Source organism: Sapajus apella, unplaced genomic scaffold, assembly GCF_009761245.1.
Source record: "Sapajus apella isolate SASKATOON/1434 unplaced genomic scaffold, GSC_monkey_1.0 scaffold6, whole genome shotgun sequence".
In the NCBI taxonomy this organism is placed as follows: Eukaryota; Metazoa; Chordata; class Mammalia; order Primates; family Cebidae; genus Sapajus; species Sapajus apella.
In genome coordinates, this window is record NW_022436946.1 from 15,550,683 (window position 1) to 15,577,425 (window position 26,743).

At 39.1% G+C, this 26,743-nt stretch overlaps 1 long non-coding RNA gene across 1 annotated transcript in view; it reads right to left on the reverse strand.

Annotated features, from left to right (window-relative positions):
• LOC116549263 overlaps positions 1-26,743 on the reverse strand; it is a 134,069-nt gene that overhangs the window by 101,365 nt on the left and 5,961 nt on the right. The window lies entirely within an intron of this gene.

Sequence of the window (26,743 nt, forward strand, 5' to 3'; positions counted from 1 at the left end):
ACCATACTGTGGTATCTTCTTGAGGAAGCTTGATCAAATCCAGCAAAGGGCGCTGCAGTTAACATTCATCTGCTCCAACTGGTGGAGTAAATGACAAAGGGCGACAGCTGCAGTACTTCCTTTATGTGAGTGCTTGTGTGTCTGTGTTTTTGTTGACAAGTTAGACACTAATCTCTCTAGTGAGCTGAACATTAAGCAGGTATAAGGAACCCTTATACCTATGTTTTTCCAGAAGAAAAATAGCGGTATAAGGGTTCTAAAGAAATTAGGCCCTGGCTATTTATTTGTAATATGTTTCTGAGATCTAGTCATTCCTGTTGAAAGGGAATGTTTTAACATTTACTCCATTAATATTTGAGTACTGTTATATTCAGTCTGGTTATACAGATTGTGCATACAGGTTCACTTATCACTTCCTGAGTTGTCCCCAGTGAACCAGATTTGCCTGCCTAGAGGCAATGGTCTGGGATACACTGAATTTATTCAGAGGATTTTGGTTTGTTTGCTTTAATAGCTCTTGTTAGCAAAACCTAAAACTTGACCATTATCCAAATCCACTGCCAGAATATAGCTGCAACAGCTCCAATCTAGTGATCAAATAGAAAAAGTCTCTGTGCATGCTCTTTAGTGGAAAAAAGAAAAATAAAGAAAAAAGGTTTTGATTCCCAATGAACTTGATTTATATAAATTTGCATGTACATCATGATCTTTGCTTGTGATTTGTAGAAGCAAAACTGAAATTAGGTGATATTACTTTTGGCAGTTGAATACATGCTATAAAAATAAAACTGAATTCAAATAAAGTGAAAATGCTAAAATGCTTGATATTTCAACACAGCAGAGGTTCAAAACCATTGCATCTGCCGTGAGGTTTATCCCACTGCAAATAGTATTAATACTATTTGTGATATTGTTAAAAAACTAAAATAGATTTTCGTAGTTCAGGTTATTTCATTAACTGATGTTCCATGTGATATCTGTTCCACAAGAGCCAAACCAAAAATTATCTGTGCAGGAAGATGTTGTTACAGTCTCCACTAAGGATTAAAATACTCACCGTTTTAAAGTTTTATGGAGAGATCGGCATTTTACATAAAACCATTTTTCACCATAAATTAATTTTTCTTGTGCCTTGCTTTTTTAAAAACTTAAATATCCTCTGACTCTGAAAAATGTTTCTCAAAAATAATAAATAGGAATAATAAATTCATTTTGGGAAACTTTTCACAAAGGCTATCTCAGGATTTTCTCAAAAAATCTTGCTTGGTAGCAATTATTGTCATTCATTGATGGGTCAGGACACTGAAGCCTGTGGAATTAAGTCTTTTGATTCAGATACCATATCAATACAAAACTCATGATTTGAGCTCAGGACTAGTTTCCCAGGACATTGTTCTTTGTATTAGTTTTGTATAACAAGTATTGATTGTAATAAAGCAACCATTGAAAGTCCCCAGAAAAGGTTCCTTAAAAATGGTTTTATTGCTTCTGCCAAAGTATTGTGTCATAGGCAAACGTGGAGATGTGTGTTCTGTTTGCTTACCCTGCACTGGTACAGCAGCAGCTTTGCTTAGCACAGTTCTGAAGCCCTCGCTTTCTTTCTTTTTTTTTTTTTTTTTTTTTTTTTTTTTTTTTTAAACAAGGTCTTACTCTGCCGCCCAGTCTGGAGTGCAGTGATATAATCTTGGTACCCTCTCTTAGAAGTGAAAACAGGTGCCCTGTCTCTTCTCCTATATCCACTGTCCCCTCATCCAGTGTCCTCCTCCTCACCCAGATACTGCCACATCTAATGAGTTTACAATTATTTTTAAATTTCTTTCCATGAGATGGTATCTGCATACCAGCTGGGGCTAGAATGTAATCCGTCCTGCAGAAGTTAAACCATGGATTATGTGAACAGCAGGAGGTGGTAAGTCAGGCACATTTGATGGAAAACTTCTTGGAAATGTCAACCTCAGTATCACATTTCCATCTAACTTCAGATTTCAGAGTGCGTGATGTTTGTGCTAGAGCCAGTCATTGGAGTAAGTTCAAGTTTGGAGAAAATTTTCTTCCAAATTAATAAGAAAGAAGGAAGAAAGAGAGAGGAAGAAAGGAAGGTGGAAGGAAGGAAAGAAAAAGAAAAGGGGGAAGAAAAAGGAAAAAGAAAAGAAAAAGGGGTAAGGCTTTTTGTACATGCATGAGTTCCTACTCTTAGAAAAAAAAAAATCATTTAACTAAATTCATTTAGCCAAAGAAGATAATTTTTCTTAGAGAATCAATAAATGTTATCTAGCCAGTGGCCTCACTTCTTCAAATTCATATTAGGTTATTAATAGGGGAATAATGATGTGATCAAACAATTAGACAAAAATATAGTATATTCAGGTTGAAGAACAACAAAATTGCACCTTGAATGGCTGTACCATATGGCTGCAGGAGTAACTGGAGTCCACGGTTTAGGTTTTGTCCCTGGTTAGGAAGGAACATTAGGTAGACCTGCTCCCCTAGCATTCTCATCTCAGTAGGCACCACCACCAGCTTCTCAGGTCCAAGCCTGAAACCCATCTGTGCTTTACTTTCTTCTCTTTACACCAACAAAGGGAAGAAAGAGAAAGAAATCTCTTCCTGACTAGAAGGCAGGTTCACCCTTCTTCACTGCACGTCTGTGTCAGACACTCATTAGGTTTTGACAGCATTATAGAACGTCAGCTTGATTCTTCCTTTCTAATCCTGCTAGGGTGATCGTCCCAAAACACAAGCACCTTCAATTCCCTTTGCCTAAGGAGTTTAAACTCCCTGGATGCCCTGCCCTTGCCTCTTTATAAAATTCAAACCCAACATACAGGGACTTTAATGAGTAAGCCCCTATTTAACTCTCTCGTCCCCACTGTTCTTTCCTTTGCCACTGGAAATCCATCTACTTTTTGGATAAAATGACATGCAGTTCCAGAAAAGAGCACATTCCCTGTGATGCCATGTCTATGCACAGGCAGCTCCCTTTGCAGGCTCATCCCCCACTGCTGTTTCACCTGGCTGGCTTGGCATAGGCCACATCCCTTTCAAGAAGTCTTGCCTGCCGCAGCCTGTTTTGAGTATCTGTTTTTAGTGCCCCCAGTCTGTTTTAAGGATCTCTTGGAGGCTACACCCATCTGATACTGACCCTCTCTTAACATTCTGCCAATGATGTTGTCTATTTTCCTGTCTCCACCCTCAATTTTGAAATCCTTCCCAGCAGGCACCTAACACATTCCTGGCACAGAAGAGGTGTTCAGTACAGTAAATCCTTGCGAAATGATTTAAAGAATTAACAAACTAATAATCAACATGGTAACCAAAAGAAATGAAGGGGCGACATGAACGGGAAGTTTGGAGTGGGCAGTACTGGCAGTGAGAAAGTTGTTTCTTTGTAGTGTTAACTGAATTGGGTCAAATGGAAAAAAATCCAGAACTGAGTTCTAATCTAACTTTAACACTAACTAACTGTCTGCCTCTGGGCAAGTCATGTAACCTCTCTCGACCTGAGCTGACTTCTTCTTTCTTCTTTCTCTCTTTCTTTCTCTCTCTTTCTTTTTCTTTCTTTCTTTCTTTCTTTCTCTTTCTTTCTTTGTCTTTCTTTCTTTTTTCTTTTCTTTCTTTTCTTTCTTTTTCTTTCTTTCTTTCTTCTGTCTTTCTTTCTCTTTCTCTTTCTCTCTGTCTCTCCCCCCCCCCCACTTCCTTCCTTCCTTCCATGGAGTCTGACATGCAATGACACAATCTTGGCACACTACAACCTCTGCCTCCTAGGTTCAAGCAATTTGCCTGCCTCAGCCTCCTGAGTAGCTGGGATTACAGACACCTGACACCACGCCCAGCTAATTTTTTTGTATTCTTAGCAGATACAGGAGTTTCACCATGTTGCCTAGGCTGGTCTCGAACTCCCGACCTCAGGTGATCCACCCGCCTCAGCCTGCTAAAGTGCTAGGATTACAGGCATGAGCCACTGCACCCAGCCTGACTTCATGTAATATGAACTCCCCCATAGGTTTTCTGTAAGGGTAAATAAAATATTGTACATAGGTGTCTATAATATTTTTCTAGAACATATTAAGAATATAACAAGAGTTTAATAATTAAGTCCAATAAATATTAACTTCAGCCCCTTACAGTTTAATACTATCTAAACCTGATGAAATCAACCAATTCAAAGAAACAAAGGGCTTTAGTCATTTCAAATAGAGAGTTATCTTCTGGCACAGAAGATGAGGAGTAAGAAAAAAGAAGGCAGGTGTGGTGGCTCATGCTTGTAATCCTAACACTTTGGGAGGCTGAGGTGGGAAGATCACTTGAGGTCAGGAGTCCTAGACTAGCCTGGCCAACATGGTGAAACCCTGTCTCTACTAAAAGTAAAAAATTAGCTGGGCATGGTGGTGCATGCCTGTAATCCCAGCTACTCCAGAGGCTGAGGAAGGAGAATCACGTGAATCTGGAAAGCGGAGGTTGCAGTAGCTGAGACTGTGCCGCCACACTCTTGCCTTGGGCTGGACATGGTGGTTTATGACTGTAATCCCAGCAGCCTGAGGACTGGAAACTGAGGCAGGAAGATTACTTCTCTTGTTTCTAAAAAAGAAAAAGAAAAAAAAAGTTCCAAACTGGAGGGGAAAATTAAATTCACATTAGTAATAATGTCTCCACCATTCCTTTTTTTCTTCTTTTCTTCCTACAATTCCTCACTTTATAATTTTTCCTAGAGAAAGATTTATACACCCATCTTAAGTGCATAGTTTGATGAGTTTTGACAAATTTATATACCCATGTAACCAGCAGCCCTGTCATGACATAGAATATTTCAGTGGCTTCAAAAAGTTTTCTTGCACCCTTTTCCAGTCAGCTCCTTCATGGACTATAATTGTTCTGATTTATATAACAATATATTAATGTTGCCTTTTCTTGAACTTCATATACAGTAAATGAAATCATGTGTTCACCTTCACACAGCATCAGTCTGTGAGATTCATCCATATGTAAGTATGAGTAGTTCTTCATTTTTTTGTGGCTGAAAAGTATTCTTTTTTCCTTTTTTATTTTAAAAAATTTGGGAGTACACAGTAGATCTATATATTTCTGGGGTACATGAGATGTTTTGTTACAGGCATGCAATATTCTTTCACATGAATGTCACAGTTTGTTTATCCTTTCTCCTGTTAATGGGCGTCTGGGCTCTCTTTCCCAATTTAGGATTATAAATATTCTTGTATGAGTCTTCTTATAGACCTATATTTTTGTTTCTCTTGGTAAATACATGGGAGTAGAAGTGATAAGTCCTGGCATGTTTAATTTTATTAAAAACTAACAAACAGTTCTCCAAAGTGACTGCATAATTCTACACTTCCACTAGCAATGAATGAGAGGTATCGTGCCCCCTAAATGCTTGCCAATATTTGGGGTTGTCGGCTTTCTGAAAAAGACTAACATTTTGCATTTCCACTAAATGGCATGGGTTGCTCCACATTCCTCACCATTGCTTGATACTAGCCATCTTTTTCACCTTAGTCATTCTAGTGAGTGTGTAGTAGGATCTTGCTGTGGCTTTAATTTGCATTTCCCTGTTGACTAGAGATGTTGAGTAGGTTTTCATATGCTTATTTGCCATCCGTATGTCTCCTTATGTAAAGAGTTTGTTCAAATCTTTTTGCCAAATTTTTCATTGTGCTTCCCTTCTTACTATGGAATTGTAAGATTTTTTTATAGATTCTGGACACAAGCCCTTTGACAGACATATGCTTTGCAAATATTTTCTCTCTATCTACAATTTGCCTTTTTATGCTCTTCATTGTATCTTTCTAAAAGTATAGGTTTTTAATTTTGCAAAAGCCAATTTTGTCAATGCTGTCTTATGATCAGTGCTTTTCATGTCCTACTTAAGAAAACTCTGATTAACTCAATGTTATAAAGACTTTCTCCTGTGCTTTTATCTGTAAGGTTTCTTGTCTGAGCTTTTTTATTTAGTTCTATGATTCATTTTGAGTTAATTTTTGCTTATAGTATGAGGTAAGGATCAAGGTTAATTTTTTATTAATCCATAGAGATATATAATTATTTCAGCACTGGTAAAAGACTATCTGTGCCACATTGAATTACTTGGCAGCTTCATTGCAAACCAATCGATCATATAAGTGTGAGTCTATTTCCAGATTTTCCATTCTGTTCTATTGATCTATTTGTCTTTATATCTGTTGATCTTTATACCAATAACAAAATGTATTGAATAATGTAGTTTTATCATAACTTCTGAAATTAGGTATTATGATAATGGGAAATATATGTTTGGAAACATATATTTGGTCTCAGATCTGTTTCCCCTTAAAATTTTTAGAATCTCCAAAGCGATGTCCTTTTGTACACTAATGAGTTGACTGACGGCTGACAGCCACTAGGTAGATTCAAGATGGAGACTGATCACAGGAAAGACCAATAAATTATTAGAGGATTGGGACTTTCAGCCCAGCCCCCAACCTCTGGAGAAAAGAAATAGGCTGAAAGTTAAGTTGATCACCAGTGACTTGGTGATTACCAATAGTTTGGTTTACTCAATCATCAAAACTCAATAAAGGTTTTATTATCTCTGGATAGCTGAACACATGGAGGTTCCTGGAAGGGCATGGAAGCTCCATGCCCCCTCCTCCATACCTCACCCTATGCATCTCTTTATCTATATCCTTTGTAATGTCCTTTGTAATAAACTGATAAACAAATATTTACCTGAGTTCTTTGGGTCACTCTAGAAAATTAATTGAATCCAAGGGGCAGAGCATGGGAACCCCAATTTCTACTTCATAGGTCAAAAGCACAGGTAAAACCCCTGGAACATGTGGCTGGCATTGAAAATGGGACTTAGTCTTGAGGGACCTAATTCTCAATCTGTGTGATCTGATGCTATCTCCAGGTAAGTGATATTAGAATTGCATTGAATTAGAGGATACCCAGCTGGTGTACACTGCAGATTGATTGCTTGCTTGTTGGTGGGGAGAAATGGCATATTTGGTCACAGAAGTCTTCTGTGTTGACTGTTCCAGTGGGTAAGCAGCAGAGAAACAGTTGATATTTTTCCACTCAGAGATGTATATCCTCCAACTTTGATATATATATATATATTTTTTTTTTTTTTTTTTTTGAGATAATCTTGCTATGTCCCCCAGGTTGGAGTGCAGCCTCTGCCTTCCAGGTTCAAGCAATTCTTCTGCCTCTGCCACTGACTAGCTGGGATTGCAGGTGTGTGTCACCACACATGGTTAATTTTTGTATTTTTAGTAAAGATGGGGTTTCACCATGCTGACCCAGCTGGTCTCAAATGCCTGGCCTCAAGAGATCCACCCATCTTGGCTTCCCAAATTGTGGGGATTACGGATGTGAGCCACCATGCCCGGCTATATCCTCCAACTTTGCTCTTCATTTTAAACATTATTATTGCTATTCTTTGACTTTGCTTCTCCTTATAAATTTCACAAGCAGCTTATTAATTTTTTCCAACAAACTTAGTATCTTTATTGGTATTACACTGAATCTATAAATCAATTTAGTAAGAATTGCTGTCTTAACAATGTTGAATCTTCTAATCCACAAATGGATGTCTATCTTTTTTAGGTCTGCTTTTATTTTTCTCAGAAAGATTTTGTAGTTTTCAGTGTAAAGTTCCTACCATCTTTTGATAAATTCATGTCTGAGTCCATTTAGGCTGTTATAACAAAAGCCCGCAAATTGAGTAGCTTGCAAACAATAGAAATTTATTTCTCAGAGTCCTGGAGGCTGGGAAGTTCAAGATCAAGGTACCAGAAAGTGTCTTGTTCCTTGTAGACAGTGACTTCTCGCTGCATACTTACATGGTGGAAAAGGCAAACAAGCTTTCTTGGGCCTCTTTTATGAGAACACTAGTCCTACTCATAGTCACCTCCTCAAGGTCTCCCCTCTTTTTTTTTTTTTTTTTGAGATGGAGTCTCATTCTGTCACCCAGGCTGGAGTGCAATGGTGCAATCTCGGCTCACTGCAACCTCCGCCTTCTAGATTCTAATGATTCTCCTGCCTCAGCCTCCCAAGTAGCTGGAATTACAGGTGGGCACCACCACACCCAGCTATTTTTTTGCATTTTTAGTAGAGACAGGGTTTCACTGCATTAGCCAGGATGGCCTCTATCTCCTGACTCTGTGATCTGCCTGACCCAGCCTCCCAAAGTGCAGGGATTACAGGCATGAGCCACTTTGTCCGGCCAAGGCCTCACCTCTTAATGCTATTGCATTGGGAATTGAGTTTCAGCATGCAGATTTGTGGTGGTGAAGGAGGACACAAACATTCAGACCATAACAATCCCCAAGTATTTTTATGCTACTATAAATGGAATTTTTTTAAGTTGTCTAATTGTTCACTGTTAGTTTATAGAAATATACATTTTGTTTATTGACCTTGTATCTTACCATCTTGCATTCACTTATTAGTTCTAGTAACTCTTTGGAGATTCTTTAAAATTTTCTATGTACAAAATCATTTTATATATAAACAAATAGAATTTTACTTCTTCTTTTCCAATTTATATGTCTTTTGTTACTTTTCATATATTACATTAATGAAGACTCTAGTGAAATATTGAGTAATACAGTGAAAGTAGACATCTTTTCCTCCTTTTTGATCTTAGGAAAAAGTATTCTCTCTTTCAATATTGAGCTTAATGTTATCCATTAAATATTCATAAATATTCTGAAATCAAATTTAGGAAAATACCACCTTTTATTCTTACCATGCTAAGAATTTCTATTACAAACAAGTGTTAAATTTTTATGAAATGGCTTTTTTTTACCTCAATTGCAATAATAATAATAATTATTATTATTATTTTGGTCTCTGTTAATGTGGTAAAATACATTGATTTATTTGCCATTGTTAAACCCTATTTGTTGTAATGTATTACTCTTTTTACACATATTACTGGATTCGATTTGCCAAAATTTTGTTACATAATTTACCACTTAGGTTTATTTGGCATATCAACATAATGTCTTTTTTTGTGATGCTTTTGTTTTAGTATCAGGATAATGCCAACTGTGTGTAATGAATTAATTACTCCCTCTTCCTTTGTTTTCTGAAGGACTTTGTTTTAAACTAGTTTTATTTATTCCTTAAACATTTGCTGAAAATCACCAGTGAAGATCTCTGAGCCTGGAGTTATCTCTGTGCAAAGGTCCTTAAATATGAACTGGATTTCTATAATTAATATAAGAATATTTAAGTTCTCTATTTGGTGGGGGGGGTTCTGATTTGGTAATCTGCTTTTCTTAAGAAATTTGTCTATTTTATCTATATTGTCAAATTTGTTGGCAAAAGCCATCCATCACATTCTCTTATGATCTTTTTAATGTTTGTAGAATCTGAAGTGATGTCCCCTTTTCTGATATTGGTAATTATGGGCTTGCGTATTTGGCTAGAGTTTTAAGAATTTCATTAACATTTTAAAAGAATAAGTTTTTTTTTTTCTCTATTGTTTGCCCAATTTCCATTTCATTGATTTCTGCTATCTTTATTATTTTCTCCCGTCTACTTATTTGGGCTAATTTTTGTGTTTCTTTTTGTAATTTCATAAGGTTGAAAGGTAAATCATTGATTTTAGATCTTTTTGTTTTTCTTTAATTTATACATCTTACATGTATAAATTAATATCTTTTCAGGAAATAAAAAGATCTAAGAAAAAAGAAAAAGATTTACCTATAGATTTGCCTCAATCACTGTTTTAGCTGCATCCCCCACATTTTGGTATGTTGTATTTTTATCACTCAGTTCAAAATATTTCCTAACTTCTTCTTGCAATTTTTTTCTTTAGCTTGTTAATTACTTAGGAGGATATTGATTAATTTTCAAATATTTGGGGTTTTCTTAGATATCTTGTTTCTAATTTAATCCCACCACAATCAGAGAGCATACTCAGTATGATTTCATTATTTTAGAATCCTTGACTGAGACTTGTTTTATGGCTGAATATATCATCCATCTTGGCAAATATACCACATTGCTTTTGAAAAAAAAAAAAGTGCCTTTTGTATTCTTTCAAATGTTGGGTGTAGGATTCCATAAATATCAAGTAGATCAAGATGGCTGATAATTTTGTAAAGATCTATGTGTTCCTGATTTAATTTGTCTAGCTATTCTTTTATCTTTGGAAGAATGGCATTAAAGTCTCCAATTATAATTTAGTAATGGCAATTTTTGTTTTTAAGTTCTGTTATTAGGCATATAAACTAAAGTGCTTGCCACTTTCTACATTTGTTCTTTAATTCTGGCTTTCAGCACTTTATGTTATAACTATTATGTTTTTCTAGTGAGTTGATAAATTTATTATTATAAAATGCCCTTCTTTATCTATGGTGAGAGATGGTGGTAAGCTGAGATTTTGCCACTGCACTCCAGGCTGGTCAACAAGAGCAAAACTCCATCTCAAAAATAAAAATAATTAAAAAAAAAATACCCTGGCCAGGTGTAATGAGTCATGCTTATAATCCCAGCACATTGGGAGGCCAAGACAGGAGGATTGCTTGAGGCCAAGAGATTGAGATCAGCCTGGGCAATGTAGCAAAACCCTATCTCTGAAAAAAAAAAAAAAAAAAAAATTAGCCAGGCAGGATGGCATGGAACTGTAGTCCTACCTACTTGGGAAGCTGAGGCAGGAGACTAGCTTGAGATAAAGGCTGCAGTGAGCTATGATCATGCCACCAGACTCTAGCCTGGGCAACACAGTAAGACTCTATCTCAAATAATAATAATAATAAAATAATACACCATAATCAAGTGGGGTTTACTCCATAAATCTAAGAATACTTGGCATCATGAAGTCAATTGATGCAATTTGTCAAATTTAAGAAGATTTAAAGAGAAAATTCAAATTCACAAATCATCTCTGCAAATATTAAAACTATATTTGCTACAATAGAATGTCCATTATTAATTTTTAAAATTCAATAAAATAAAACTTGGTAAGTATTTTGCTAACATGAAAAAGATATATAAATAGAAAGCCCAGAACAACACAAGGATGCCTATTATAGCACTGGTATTTAATGTTTCATTGAAGTTGTTAACTTACACCGTTAGATAACAGAAGAAAATCAGTAGTGTAAGAACTGAAAAGAAAGAGGAAAAACTAACTCTTAATCCATCTGACAAAGGTCTAACATCCAGAATCTACAAGGAACTTAAGCAAACTTACAAGAAAACAAACAACCCCATTAAAAAGTAGACTAAGGATATAAACAGACACTTCTCAATAAAAGACATACATGTGGCTAAGAAATACATGAAAAATAGCTCAACATCACTGTTAATTAGAGAAATGTAAATCAAAGCCACAATGAGATATTATCTCACGCCAATCAGAATGGCAATTATTAAAAAGTCAAGAAACAACAGATGCTAGTGATGTTGCAGAGAAATAGGAACAGTTTTACACTGTTGGTGGGAATGTAAATTAGTTCTCCCATTATGAAAACCAGTGTGGCAATTCCTCAGAGATTTAGAACCAGAAATGCCATTTGACCCAGCATTCCCATTACTGGGTATACACCCAAAGGAATATAAATCATTCTATTCTAAAGATACACGCACATTTATGTTCACTGCAGCACTATTCACAACAGCAAAGATATGGAATCAACCCAAATTCCCATCAATGATAGCCTGGATTAAAAAAAAAAAAAGTGGCACATATATACCATGGAATACTATGCAGCCATAAAAAGGAATGAGATCGTGTCCTTTGCGGGGACATGGATGAAGCTGGAAGCCATTATCCTCAGCAAATTAATGCAGGAACAGAAAAGCAAACACTACATGTTCTTACTTATAAGTGGGAGCTGAACAATGAGAACACATGAACACAGGGAAGGAAACAAGACTTACTGGGGCCTTTTGGGGGAGGGCAGGGCTGGAGAAGAGCATTAGGGAAAAAAGCTAATGCATGCTGGGCTTAATACCTAGGTGATGGCTTCATGAGTGCAGCAAACCACCGTGGCACACATTTAACCTATGAACAAACCTGCACATCCTTCACATGTACCCTGGAACTTACACACACACACACACACACACACACACACACATTTTTTTTTTTAAAGAAAAGAACAAAATGGAAAAATGAATGCAGGAAAAAATAAAAAAAATATATGTATATATATATATAACTAATTCTATTTGCAAATGGTATAATATTTAATTTGCCTTTTACAACACATAAGAGGATTGAATGATAAAACTGCAATATTTGTAAGGTAGCAAGATTTAAATTAATATGAAAAAGTAGGTAGCCTTCACATTTGCAAATGATATACAGAAAAACAGATATTTTTGCTGTTTATAATCACAATAAACAAGATAAAATACCTGGAAGTAAGCTTAACAAATGAGCAACACCTATACCTAAGAAAAACTTTAAAACACTGTTGAAGGAAAAAAAAGTACACTTAAACAAATGAAACAATATATCTCATGTTTCTTGATACAAAGACTCAACATCATTAGTGTTCATTCTACAGCTAGTGCTTGACTTAGGACCACGATTGGTTCTGACAGACCGGTCGTAACACAATTTGGTCGTAAGTTGAGTAGGCTATATGTACAGTACTGTGAAATGATGTTATAAAAATCTTTAAGTCATATTTTATCATAATTTTCTTTCATTATTGTTATATATCATAATTTTCTTTGTTCATTTTATGCCATTTGTATAATCTCTACACCATTTTGTTTCTTATTTGTACATTCGTCAGGTTTAAGTAAAGCACTGCATTACCAGTACAACTGGTTTAATATTTGCAAAACATACAAAATTACAAAATACAGGTGCATACAAAAATACAAAATACAGGTGTAAAAAATACCATAGGAAACATTTTCCCAATTGCAAAACATATCAAAATATATAAGCATGTACGAAACATTTTATTGGCCACTGGTGCTTGGCTGCGGATCATTGATGTCGTCATCTGAGGCAGCAGTTGGGGTTACCGGAGTTGGTTTTTTTCATAAACATGGTGAGCTTTGTCTGAATTGTATGTTTCTTTTTTTCTTCATAAATTTCACAATATGGACGAAACACATCGTGCGCCATCCATTCAATCCTTGCAAATCGTTCGATGTTTGGGTCCATTGCTTCGAAATGTATAAGAAGTTTATTGGGAGGGGTTTAATGAAAAATATCCAAGACACAAAACACAAACTGCTGTACTGAGTCTGGGATAACAGTTGAAATGGTGCACGCGGAGATGGTAGTGCTGCCGGAAGCTGGTCCGCACTGTCGAACGCCCAGCTGGGCAACGTTTGCGCTGCCAGACGCGGAGCAGTCGTGGCTAGCGATTGTGGTCCTAAAGTCGAATGGTCATAAGTTGCATATGTCGTAAGTCGATCAATACCTGTGCTTAATGAAGCTAAGAAAATTCAAGCAAGAATGGCCAACAAACCTGGAAAATCTCCGGATATTACATCTAATCTAAGACCTTATTGATTAAAACACTTTAATATTGACCGATGAATGGAGAGACCAGTGGCATAGAGTAGAAATTCCAAAATCAGGGACAAACACATGTAGGAAATGGCACTGGTGAAGATGACATCTTTAATAAATTGCATGAAAACAATGGAGTGAAAGACGATGTTGGATCTATCATATCATACGCCATGATAAATACCCAATGGATCACAAATTTAAATAGAAAAACAAAATCAAACAAGTATTTTAGAAAATATAGATAGATCTTATTATAGAACTACAGTGGGGAAGATCCAGCTACCTATGATTCTACTTCAAAAACCTAAAGAGAAAATAATGATAAAATCGAATGTATAAAAATAAAAACCTTAAACAACATGACAAAAAAAAAAAAAGCACACACAAAATCCAAAGACAAAAGAAAAACTGATGAAAATATTGCAATTTGTAAACAAACGCTGATCTCCTCAATGTCTAATAGCTCCCAGAAATCCAGATTTTTTAAACCAACAATAATAGGAACGGGGAAAGGACATGAAACTAACATTCACAAATGGCCCTTAAAGGTATGACAATATTCTGTTGTGCTCACGATAAGTAATAAGGCTGGGCACAGTGGCTCACCCTTGTCTGAAAAAAAAAAAAAAAGCGTTTTTAGACACTCCGTCAAAAAAAAAAATCTGTCTAAGAAGGTACACTGGGACGTTTTGCCCTTCTCTGTTCTATCCACCAAGTTCCTCCCCTGCCCACTCTACATTAGTTTTTGAGTTTCTGTTTATCTTTACACTATGTTGTTACACACATATGAATACATGTTCTTATATTTCTCTTTCTTATACAAAAGTTAGAGTTTTCTGTTCTACACTTGCCTTTCTTTTCACTATCACAGAGCTTTCTCCACGTCCATACGTAGACATCTTCTCGCTCTTTTTGACAGCTGCAGATTATTCCAATACGTGAATGTATTAGATTCTATTCAACCAGTCTCCTAGTTGTTGGACTCTTGAGTAGTTTTCAGTCTCTTTTATTGCAAACAATACTGCCAGAAACATCCTTTTCGGGCACTACTTTTTTAATGTGTACAGGTGTAACTCACAGCTAGATACAGGGACATGATGTTGGGGGATTAAAGGGTAAATGCATCTGTAATGTTGATAGCTATTGCCAGTCTCTCTTCCTGGAACATTGTAGCATTTGATTCTCCATCAGCAAATGTATGAGGGTACCGGTTCCTACACAGCCTTGCGGAGGGAGAGTGTATCACACTTCTGAATTCTGCCAGTCCAACAGATGACAAGTGTTTTCTTAGTGTGGTTTTAATATTAGATTCACTCCCTTCCTTCCTTCCTTCCTTCTTTCCTTCCTTCCTTCCTTCCTTCCTTCCTTCCTTTCTTCCTTCCTTTCTTCCTTCCTTCCTTCTTCCTTCTTCCTTCCTTCCTTTTCTTTCTTTTCTTTCTTCCTTTCAGGCTCTCTCTCTGTTGCCCAGGCTGGAGTGTAGTGGCATGATCTTGGCTCTCTGCAACCTCCACCTCCCAGGTTCAAGCCACTCTCTTGCCTCAGCCTCCTGAGTAGCTGGGACTACAGGCACATGCTACCACACCCAGCTGATTTTCATATTTTTAGTAGAGATGGGGTTTTGCCATGTTGGCCGGGCTTGTCTTGAACTCCTGGCCTCCAATCATCCATCGCCTTGGCCTCCCAAAGTGTTAGGATTATAGGAATGAGCCGCCATGCCTGGCTTCGATAGTTTTGATTTTTTTTTTTTTTTTTTTTTGAGACAGAGTCTCACTCTGTTGCCCAGGTTGGAGTGCAATGGTGCAATCTCAGCTCACTGCAACCTCCACTTCCTGGGTTCAAGTGATTCTCTTGCCTCAACCTACCGTATAGTTTGGATTACAGGTGTGCGCCACCACACTCAGCTAATTTTTGTATTTTTAGTAGTAGAGACAGGGTTTTGCCATGTTGGCCAGGCTGGTCTCCAACTCCTGACCTCAGGTGGTCCATCCACCTCGGCCTCCTAAACTTGGGATTACAGGCATGAGCCACTGCACATGGCCAGTTTTGATTTTTGAGCCATGTTCAAAAAAATGCTTTGAAGGAAAAATAAACTCAAGGTACAGGGAATTCTCTAAGAATATTGTTATTTAATAAAATAACACATGGCTTCTGTCTTGCTAGTTGTGGTCCTGTGGGGTGGTCACTGTGGGAGACTCATCTGTCCAGGAAGAGGAGCAGGGTACAGGGGTCCTGTGCTCACAGAGGTGACGGCCAGGCCCTAAGCCATCCAGAGCAGGCAGGGCATTAGCACAGTTTATCTTGGCCCCACACATGGCCTGATTCCACACATTGTCTTTGCTCCCTGTGGTAGCTATCAGGTCATGGGACTGCCTTGAGAAAAAAAAATAATGGGCAATCCAGGCAGGTTCCACTCCCTGTAATCTGTCCCTGAGGAAAGTCCCGAGAAACGTTAGCAGGGCTTTTCTTTGACATGCCTTTCTATAATTACTTTTTCTGTCTCAGGAAGACTGTTTCATTGCACCTAATCTAAATTTAGGTTTCCTAATTCCATTCCATTCCTCATGGAAAGAGTTTGGACAACCCAAATAATAACTGCCTTCACTGATGTTTGAAGGAGGTGCAATTCACAAATGACTCCTCTCACCAGAGCTTAAGCTAGCTAGGAGAGGGAAAGTTAAAACTCTCATAAACTCTGATCCATTTTCCCCTGGTAACTCTGGGGAAACTGGAGCTGTGGAAGCATGCTGACCTTTTGGGCAATGAGACAAAAAAAAAAATCAGTAGTTCTAGCATTGTCCTTCAGCTTTGCCTCTAGCATCCTTTAACAGACTATATTCCCCACAATTCACAGAAGTGGAGGACAGCATTCGTATTGACAAAAAGTACAGGTAACTGTCCCAGGGCCCCCAACAGATGCCTCTAGGGCCAGATAAAAGTGCTATCTGCCTTGACTCAAACTGTGCAGCAGGGAGATAAAAGACTTTGAAGGACAGTCACCCCACGTTCCCTTCTCTCAGGAATATACAGTGAACAGTAATGAAAATACGTGCCTATTCCAGCTGTATAATGTCCCTCTGCCTCCCAGCTGGCATGTCCTCTAGCTCCTTGCAACTGAAAGTGCGGTCTGTACATAGGACCCTAGGATCAGCCTCACTAGTTAAAAATGCAGAATGTCAGGCCCTACCCCAGATCGGCTGAACCAGAATTTGCATTTTAACAAGATCCCCGGATGACTCACAATCACATTCAAGTTCACAGAGAGCTGCTCTGACCTGCAGGTGCAGGCAGAATGTTATCTCATTCCGGCCTGTGCTCTTCCTTTTACCTCCCTTTTCTCACGATTGAGACATCTTCCAGATACGGAGTCTTAGTCCACCCTATAGGTGCATGGGAACCATGGAAACAAAGGGGTGGGATGAATCTCCCTTTCCTGGCCATCCTGTCCTCTCCGTGTCCACAAAGCAAAATCACCAGTGAGCACTTCAGAGAAAATATCTCTATTTTGAAAACAGGGGACAAGTTTAGAAGCACTTCCCAAACTAGAAGAGGGGAAAGTTAAAACCCTCATCCATTTGGACTCTACCCATCTTAAGATTTCTCTTCTGTAATTCCATCCACCTCCCAGGCATGGGGCAGCCTCCCTCCCCCAACTCAAAAAGAGCTCTAACATCTCATTCTTCATACCATCCTCCCTTCGCCCTCGCAATGAGCCAAGCCTGTGAATTTCTTTCTAAATTTCGAGGTTTCAGCTAGGCCGGGAGTGGTGCTGGTGACTCTAGGGCCCCTTGTTGGTGTTGGAGATGGCACTTCCCGATCTGATTTGCTGCTTCACTTTCGCACCAATGTGAGTTGCCGATGGACGAGTTCCTCTAACTGGGGGACTTCTTAAAAAAGCTTCTCATGAAGAGGCAGTTCAGTGTAGTGGATAGAGCACAGTATGGAGCCGGAATCCCTGCATTCAAATCCCAAATTGACCTAGAGCAGCACCAGGTAGGCAATGGAAAAGTACCTGCTATCCTTATATAGATACAAATAATGTCTGAAAATATTTCAGAACGCTGGAGGCTTGTGAATTGAAAGAGCAATTTGAAGTGAGCCTCATACAGGCCCACTGGAGGGAAAAGTAACATTTATGCTTACAAGTCCCGAAACCATTTGCAATAGGTATAGAGAGGAATTGGTGTTTCTGTTGCTTCTTCCTCAACCTCAGTCTCCTGACTTCACAGGTAGGCTTATCACTCCCAGCCTGAATTGCTTACAGACATTGTTTCCCGTTGCTTCAATTCTGTTATTTCATTGACTAACCCAGTGCTCTTTTCCTATTGCAGAAGTTTGTCTAGTGGGCACCTTTACTAACCTCCTTCTTAAAAATGATGTCAGAGTACAGAAGTTAGCATAAAACAATTTCCACATGATTGTATAACTATAAGGAATGGAACTCTGGTATCAGAGAGCTATCTATAGGTAGGCGGAAAATTTGTCTTTATAAAGGCACATTAATTGTAATAATATCTTTTTTTATTCAAGTACTTAGAATAGATTTTAGTAAATTTGTATCTTAGAGAACAATACTCCTCAAGTCACTAGGTATTTTGTGTGCTGAGTCAGCCCCAGGGGGTGACATCTTGCTCTGCGTATCTGCTGGCATGGCTTTGGGAACCATTGCCAGGCCGGTTAACTTAGTTTAGGTATTAAGAAGATAGGAATTCTATTTTGACTTGTGCCAAAGCATACAAAAACAAAAAACAAAACAAAAAAAGGAGGAGGTCTTTCTTTTTTTGACACAGTCTCGCTCTGTCACCCAGGTTGCTGGAGTGCAGTGGTATGATCTTGGCTCACTACAACCTCCTCCTCCTGGGTTCAAGTGATTCTCCTGCCTCAGCCTCCTGAGTTGCTGGGATTGTAAGAGTGCATAATGATGCCTGGCTAATATTTTTATTCTTAGTAGAGACCGGGTTTCACCATGTTAGCCAGACTGGTCTCAAACTCCTGATCTTAAGTGATCCGCCCACCTCAGCCTCCCAGATTGCTGGGATTGCAGGCATGAGCCACCATGCCTGACCAGAAGGAGATCTTCACAGTCACATTGGGTGCAATTTGTGTGTGGGTTTAGAGCATTTCTAAGTTTTCTATGAAATTTGGGAAGTTATTTTTACTTTCTTTAAAATGGTAGGGATGTCTAATGAACTGAATCTAAAGAAGCAGAGGAAAAGACTCTTTGTACAATATAAAGATAAAAAATTCCAATTTGAAGAAACCAAAAGATCATCTACAACAACAATTCAGAAAATGTTGGCATTCCTTCAGTGGTATCCTTGTTAGAGGTTGCTCTCTCATATAGCAGGGAAATATATAGCCGTAGGAACCTATAGACCAGGGCTTAAATATCAGTCCCATCACTTCCTGGCTGTTTTACCTAGGTCAAATTGCTTAATTTTGCATTAGCCTCAGTTTTCTTATCAACGAAATGGTGCATAAAAGCTACCCTATATGTAGTTGATAAGGATTAAATGAGATAATAGACATATAAAGCCCTCAGCACTATGCCTATATATGCTATTAAAAAAAAAAAACAAACCATACATGCTGGGTACAGTGCTAATGCCTGTAATCTCAGTACTCTGGGAGGCCAAGGCAGGAGGATCACTTGAGGCCAGGAGTTCAAGACCAGCCTGAGCAATATGGCAAGACCCCCATCTCTACAAAATTTTAAAATTTAGTCAGGCATAATGCCCCCTGCCTATGGTCCCAGCTACTCAGGAGGCTGTGGCAAGAGGATCGCTTGAGCTCAGGAAGTTGAGCTTACAATGAGCTATGATTGCACCACTGCACTCCAGCCTGGGTGACAGAGACACTGCCTCAAAACAAAACAAAACAAAAAACACACAAAGCACCTAATAAAACTTAAAAGCAAAGCCATACCAAACTCTCAGTTCTATGAGCTTTCTAACTTGCCTACCTACTTTGAAGTGTTGTCATTAGGAACAGAAACGTAATACTTAAACACCTAGCACATGGTAGACTCAGTAAGTTAGAAGGGCCACTATTATTTCTTCCAGATGATCATTCTACATCATTCATTCATTCATCAAGTACTTAGGAAGAATGGACTGTGTGCCAGTGGTTTGAGGGAACTCAATGAATGAGACACGTGTTCTTGTTCAAGTCTGGAGGTGATTGACTTGAGGTGGTTTGAGTGTGACAGGCAGAGAGAGGCAGAAGTCTGGGGTTAAGTGACAGTTAGATGTTGGTGCCATTGACTAATCTAGGGCAGGTTGGAGGACAATAAGACTTTGGGGCAGGATAGGATGAAGAAGAAATCAAGGGTTTTATTTTTCCCATGTTAAGTTCAAGGTGCTCGTGAAACATCCAAGTGGAAGGTCATTGAGGTAGTTGAGTATATAAGACAAGAGAGATTTGACTGGAGAAAGCAATGGGTTCATTCGGACATATACATGGCACTTAAAACAACAGAACTTGATGAGGTGCTAAAGAAAAACTGTGTAAAAGAGAAGAGAGGCCCCGACCGAAATCTGAGGAGCCTCAACATTCAGAGCTCAGCTGGACGCAGTGGCTGAAGCCTATGATCCAGCACTTTGGGAGGACGAGGCAGGTAGAACACCTGAGGTTGGGAGTTCGAGACCAGCCTGGCCAACATGGTCAAACCCTTTCTCTACTGAAAATGTAAACATTGGCCAGGCACGGTGGCAAGTGCCTGTAGTCCCAGCTACTCGGGAGGCTGAAGCAGGAGAACCTCTTGAACCTGGAAAGTAGAGGTTGCAGTGAGCCGAGATCGTGCCACTGCCCTCCAGCCTGGGCGACAGAACAAGACTCAATCTCAAAAAAAAAAAAAAAAAAAAAAAAAAACCTCAGTGAAGCACACAAGTAGCTGAGTAATGCCCCAGGAAGCCAGCATCATTGTTGGACAGCTCAGATGTTCAGAATATTTCATTTTGAGCCTGCCTTATTGGAATTTCAAAATATTGGTTTCTTCAGAGTAATACAGAGCAAGTCTATTCCTTCAAGTAGATGAAAAGCTCCCTGCATGCCTTCCACTGGACTTCTCCCCTTCAGCTTAAAAATATCCACAGTCCTGAAACGTGGCTCAGAAGCAGATATCACCCAAACCCTACTCTTCCAGCTCTCCCAGCCAGACACATGCAGGACCTGAAGCAAATAAGAGGGTGGTTAGGTACAAGAAAAACAGATGAATCACTCTGAAAACCCACTGCTGTTGTCTGAATGAAGCATGACTATGGCTATAACAAACAGTGCAGTTGTATAAAGCAAGGCTATTGTCTTTCAGAGAAAACCGTAAGACTAAGAGGGCACCTTCTACAGTCAGTTGTGCTTCAAGCAGCATCTATAAAATTATGGAGTAGGAAGGCATGTGCGGGTGATGTAAAAGCAACTACAAACCAGCTGGGCTTCCACTAGGCTTTAGTCAGTTGTTCATGTTTCCTCCTGGAGTTCATTATTCCGGCTAATTTATTTGTCTTTGCTCAGTTTTTGTTTGTTGTTTTTATTTTAAAAGACAGAGTCTCTGGCCGGGTGGGCTGGCTCATGCCTGTAATCCCAGCACTTTGGGAGGCTGAGGCGGGCGGATCACTTGAGGTTGGGAATTTCAGACCAGCCTGGCCAACATAGTGAAACCTCATTTCTACTAAAAATACAAAAATTAGCTGGGTATGGTGGTGAGTGCCTATAATCCCAGCTACTCCAGAGGCTGAGGAAGGAGAATCACTTGAACCTGGGAGGCAGAGGTTGCAGTGAGCTGCGATTGCGCCACTGAACTCCAGCCTGGGTGACAGAGTGAGACTCTGAAAAAAAAAGAAAAAAATAAAAAAAGACTGGGTCTCACTCTGTCACCCAGGCTGGAGTGCAGTAGCTTTTTTGTTTTTTTAGAAGATATAATATTCATATCTTATATTTTAAAAGCCCTTCCTCATTATTTTGACACAGCCACTGGTCTGTAGGCCAGGGTAGGAAGAACTGAAGTAGCAGGTAAATATTAGATCCCAAATTGAGAGTGGAGGGCAAAGCTTGGGGTGATGTCAAGGTCAATTAATGAGTATTCAAATATAAAGTTACACAGCTGAGTAACAAATGCACTATATCAGAGCTGTGAAATGGCAATCAAAACCAAAACTGAGCTAAATGTGGTGGCATGCACCTGGAGTCCCAGCTACTCAGGAGACTGAAGTGGGAGGATCACTTGAGCCTAGGAGGTCGAGGCTGCAGTGGGCTATGATCAAGGAGATTAATTCAATAGGCCTCAGGTGAGGCCCAAAAACTGCAACAGGTTTTGGTCCTGTTGTGTCTTGACACGTCTAGGGAAAGCCACATTCAAAAACCAATACTGTAGAGAAACACTCCAGTCACTAACCAAAGGTCATATTTTACAGATGTGCTCTATGTAGAACTGGAAATTAATCTGCATTCATTTTTCAGACCCTCTGCATATATAACAATGTTGGTACCTAGTAATTTCCTGAGCAAGAGACAGCTGATAACCAAGGTGTTTGGACCACTCCTGCCTGACAGGACTGTGAGATACGGTCTCCACATCTAGGTAGTAAGTAACTGACCAGGTAGATGGTTGAGGTAGTTCGACTCAGGGTACCAGGAGGCAGGTCTGGGATTTACTTCTCTTTGTGATGTTAACCATCACCCAACCACAGGACCACTGGTGTGAAACTTTCCACAATCTTTCTAAGGTTCAGTCTCTCATTAGTATCTCATCCTAAGGACACCTTCTACCTCCTTGTCCTCTGATGCTTTTCAAACTCTGGCCTACAGACCAGTGGCTGCATCAGAATAATGAGGAAGGGCTTTTAAAATATAATATATGAATATTATATTATATTCTTGAGGAGATTTTGATTCAATCGGCCTCAAGTGAGGCCCAAACACTACTTTTCTAAAGTTCCTTGTATGATTCTGTTGAGTAACCAGGTTGAGAATCACACTTACAGAAAGTCCAAGTCAGGAACATGAGGTTATGACTTCCTGGGCCACCTCTTCTCTCCAGTCTCATTCTATCTGGTTAATTTCATCCAGTAAGCCCTTTAGTCAGCTTCTTTCCATTCTGACCATTATGATTCCTCAGACTGTTCTAATTTTCCTGGCTTAATGGACTTATTAGTCATTCCAGGTGCTCTGGTCCTCATAATCCTTTTGATACTCTGTTCCAGTTTACTAAGAAGAGTTACCAATTTTGTTTCTGTGGTTTGATATGAAATAAGGTGGCAGAGACTGCACTCTCCAAATATCCATGCACTCCCGACATTTTTCAGCACCCCACTTTACTAGTTCTGGCCCAGGGATTGGGAGCAGAAGAGACATGTGTCATCTCTGGGTTGAGGCAGTTAAGAGCTGGTGCGACTTTCCATCCTTCTCTTCCCCTCTAGCAGCGACCTGGGAAGCTACATATTGATATGGCACTACAACAAGTGGAGGAGCCTACATTGCTGAATTGCGGGATGAAGGCAAATCCCTGCCAGCCGCCGTCTGTCCCTGGGTGAGCAATAAATAAACTTTTTTTGCTGAGCCACAGAGATTTCAGAGTTGATTTGTTACTGCAGCCTGGCCTACCCTGTCCAGGACCAAACAAAACACTGATTTCTGGGTAAAGTGCTGCCAAGGTAACTAAGCCGACTCAACACAACCCACTTTCCTAATTTCTTGTTCTATTTTCTTTCCAAATAGCACATATACACCCGTTGGACATCACAAAGACAAAACAATGCTAGTTACAAGGGACAAAACAGCTCATCAGTGAAAGAAAAAGTAGCTCCCACTTAAACTGTGATGGGCCTTCCAGGAAAGACATTTTCAGTCATATTTAAATCCTCTACCATTTCCCTTATCTCTTATCAGATACCAAAGGTGGCAGATGCCGATGTGAAGACAAAATGCATGGAATAGGTAAAGCTAAAACCATGGGTAATGTAAGGCTTTGCACTTAAGAACAGAGCAAATGGAAAAGGGCTTGGCCATCTGAAGGTATTCAAATCAATAAAAGTAAGCATTCTGGGTAATTAAGAAACTGAAGCCCGAATCAGCCTGCCACCAGAAGCTATGATCTTAAGCTAGATATACCACTAGAGCTTCATCTAGTCTAAAAATCATTTCTGAATTTTAGTATATACATGTCAAAATATCATGCAGCCATTTAAAGACATGAAGCATGCTGGAAGCAGTGGCTCATGCCTATAATCCCAACACTTGGGAAAGCTGAAATGGGAGGAATCCTTTTTTGTTGTTTGTTTGAGACAGAGTCAAACTCTGTTGCCTAGGCTGGAATACAATGGCACAATCTCGGCTCACTGCAGCCTCTGCCTCCTGGGTTCAAGTGATTCTCCTGTCTCAGCCTCCCAAGTAGCTGGGATTACAGGTATGCACCACCACACCTAGCTAATTTTTTTTATTTTTAGTAGAGACGGGGTTTTGCCATGTTGGCCAGGCTGGTCTCGAACTCCTGGCCTTAGGTGATCCGCCCAGTCTGGAGTCCAATGGCATGATCTCAGCTCATTGCAACCTCTGCCTCCCCAGTTCAAGTGATTCTTCTGCCTCAGCCTTTCAAATAGCATGTACCACCATATCTGGCTAATTTTTTATTTTTAGGAGAGACAGAGTTTCACCATGTAAGCCAGGCTGGTCTTGAACTCCTGATCTTAAGTGATCCTCCTGCCTGAGCCTCCCAAAGTGCTGGGATTACAGGCATGAGCCACCATGCCCAGTTGAGGATTTCTTAAGCCCAAGAATTCAAGACCAGCCCTGGCAACACAGGGAATCTCCAATTTTACAAAAAATAAAAAAAGTTAGCTGGGCATGGTGATGCACGCTTTTAGTCTTAGCTACTGAGGTGGCTGAGGTGGCAGCATCTTTTGAGCCTGGGAGGTCGGGGCTGTAGTAAGCCATGATCTCACCATTTCACTCCAGCCTGGGCAACAGAGTGTGATCCTGTCTCCAAAATAAATAGATAGATAGATAAATAAATAAATAAATAAATGATACAGAAGAATAGTAACTGAGAAGAAAACTTGCTTACAATGTATGCATATGTTTTTAAAATTTAAAAACAATTATAATATGCAATTTTTTAAATAAAATGTATAGAAAAAAAGGCTAGAAGTAGGGTTCATGTACCTAATTAATGGTGGCTATCTCTAGATTGCAGGCTTTTCCCACTCTCCTAAAATAAGCATGTATTGTTTTGTAGTCATCAGGAAAGAAATGTTATCTTAAAAATTCATATCTTGGAAGAAAGGGCAAATATATCACTATGTTAACTATAAAAACTACTGATTTTTTAATTCTAACTATATAATGTATACTATGATATCTTGTGTGTTTGGTATGCTTTAAATGAATGGCTGTACTAAATTACACAAAAACTAACCTGAAACTGCCAGTCATCTACAAGTTCTAGTTAAGTGAAAACATATATCTATCATCCTGTATATATTTCAGAAGAAAATTTTGCTCATTTTAGTGATCATCATAATTACATGGAAAGAGAGAACAAACCACATCTTAAAAACACAACAGCACAGAGGCAAGCGGTAACAGACAATGGAAAATATCCTGTAATTACAGCTGCCAAAAGAATGCAAATAATTAAGAAAACGTTTTGTTCTCCAAGTTTTTGTTCCACTGTTTATTCATTGGAATGACTTGGTATTTGGTGAGTTCCTGACAGGCTTGAGGCTGGTTCATTAAGCTCTAATCTGATTAGGACTTTTTGTTTCTTTGTTCTCTGTGTCCTCAGGTGGCAATTTTGGCAGAACATCATAAATTTTTGCCCTGCATCGAGGTACAGTAACATAACTTTGCCTGTGTATTACATAATAAGAACACAATCCTAAGGCATAAATCCAAAAAAGGCAACTCTAGTTAATCAAGTCCACTTCTGTCCAAATAATCTTCGACATATAAATTTCACTTGTAATACACATGTATATCACTGCACTAGATATACATTTATGCATGGAGAGTCAGGCATATATATTTTCCCAGAGCAATTCCTAGATATACATAGTTACTTTTTAAAAATGTTTTTAAAAACTTTTTGAAAGGTTTTCCTAGATCTTATTTCTCTGAACAAAGGTTGACATTTGAATCAGGTGACAAGATGGGTGAAAAACATGGTAAGGAAGGTTATTTGTCAGTAAAAGAAACTGCAACATAAAACCAGTTGGATAAGAATAATTACATGACCATGTGGAGAAGGCTTTAAATTAATTATGAAATACAGCAAGGACCCAGTAAAATCACATCTTGCTATGCCAGTGGGCAGAAAAGTTTGTCGGGGGAAAATGGCCACTAGATGCTGTCTACAGTCACTGCTAGATTATCCTGGAGGCACAGATAAATAAATAAGCATACGTCAGAAAATCTTCATTTTAGTAAATTCATTCAGACTTTTATAATCAATAAATCATCTAGAAAGAAAAGCCATTCTGCTATCAGCATACCTATGAACTTCATGTTAGTTTAAAAATTCAATGGTATTTGTATTTATGTATGGAGGAGCTCAGAGACTCTGAAAGTCTTATTCTGGTCTTGGCAACAATTCCGGTGAATAGGGAATGAAAATGAAGACACACATCAGGGCAGGTCCTGGATGAGACTTCAGAAAGTTCTGGATGAGACAAAGGTCCTGATAGAGGTGGATGGGCTTAAGGCTCTGGGCAGCTCTAGAACGGTGGCTCTGTGCACTCTAGCAGGGTAGAAGTAGTGGTCTTCACACACTTTCCTGACAGCATGCCATCATCTGGACACACAGTCCTCAGATCTTGGAGCAACAGGTGGTTTAAGGGAGACCTATGCTTCCTTCAGGAGGCATTTGAATTGCCATCAGTTTTGTAACATTTACATTGTTGAAGGTGTTTGGTTCCTCACACACTTGAGTATAGAAAATGTACTGAGAGTATAGAAAATGTATTGAGCATAGAAAATGTATGCCAAGGCCAGCCTCAGCGGTTTCCACTTGTAATCCCAGCACTTTGTGAGGGGCCAAGGTGGGAACCTCACTTGAGACTGGAGTTTGAGACCAACCTGGGTAACATAGGGAGGCCCTGTCTCTAAAAAATTTTTTAAATTAGCAGGGTGTGGTGGCATGCACCTACAGTCCCAACTACTCAGAAGGCTGAGGCAGGAGGATTGCTTGAGCCCAGGAGTTTGAGGCTGCAGTGAGCCATGATCACATCACTTTATTCCAACTTGGGTGACAGAGTGAGACCC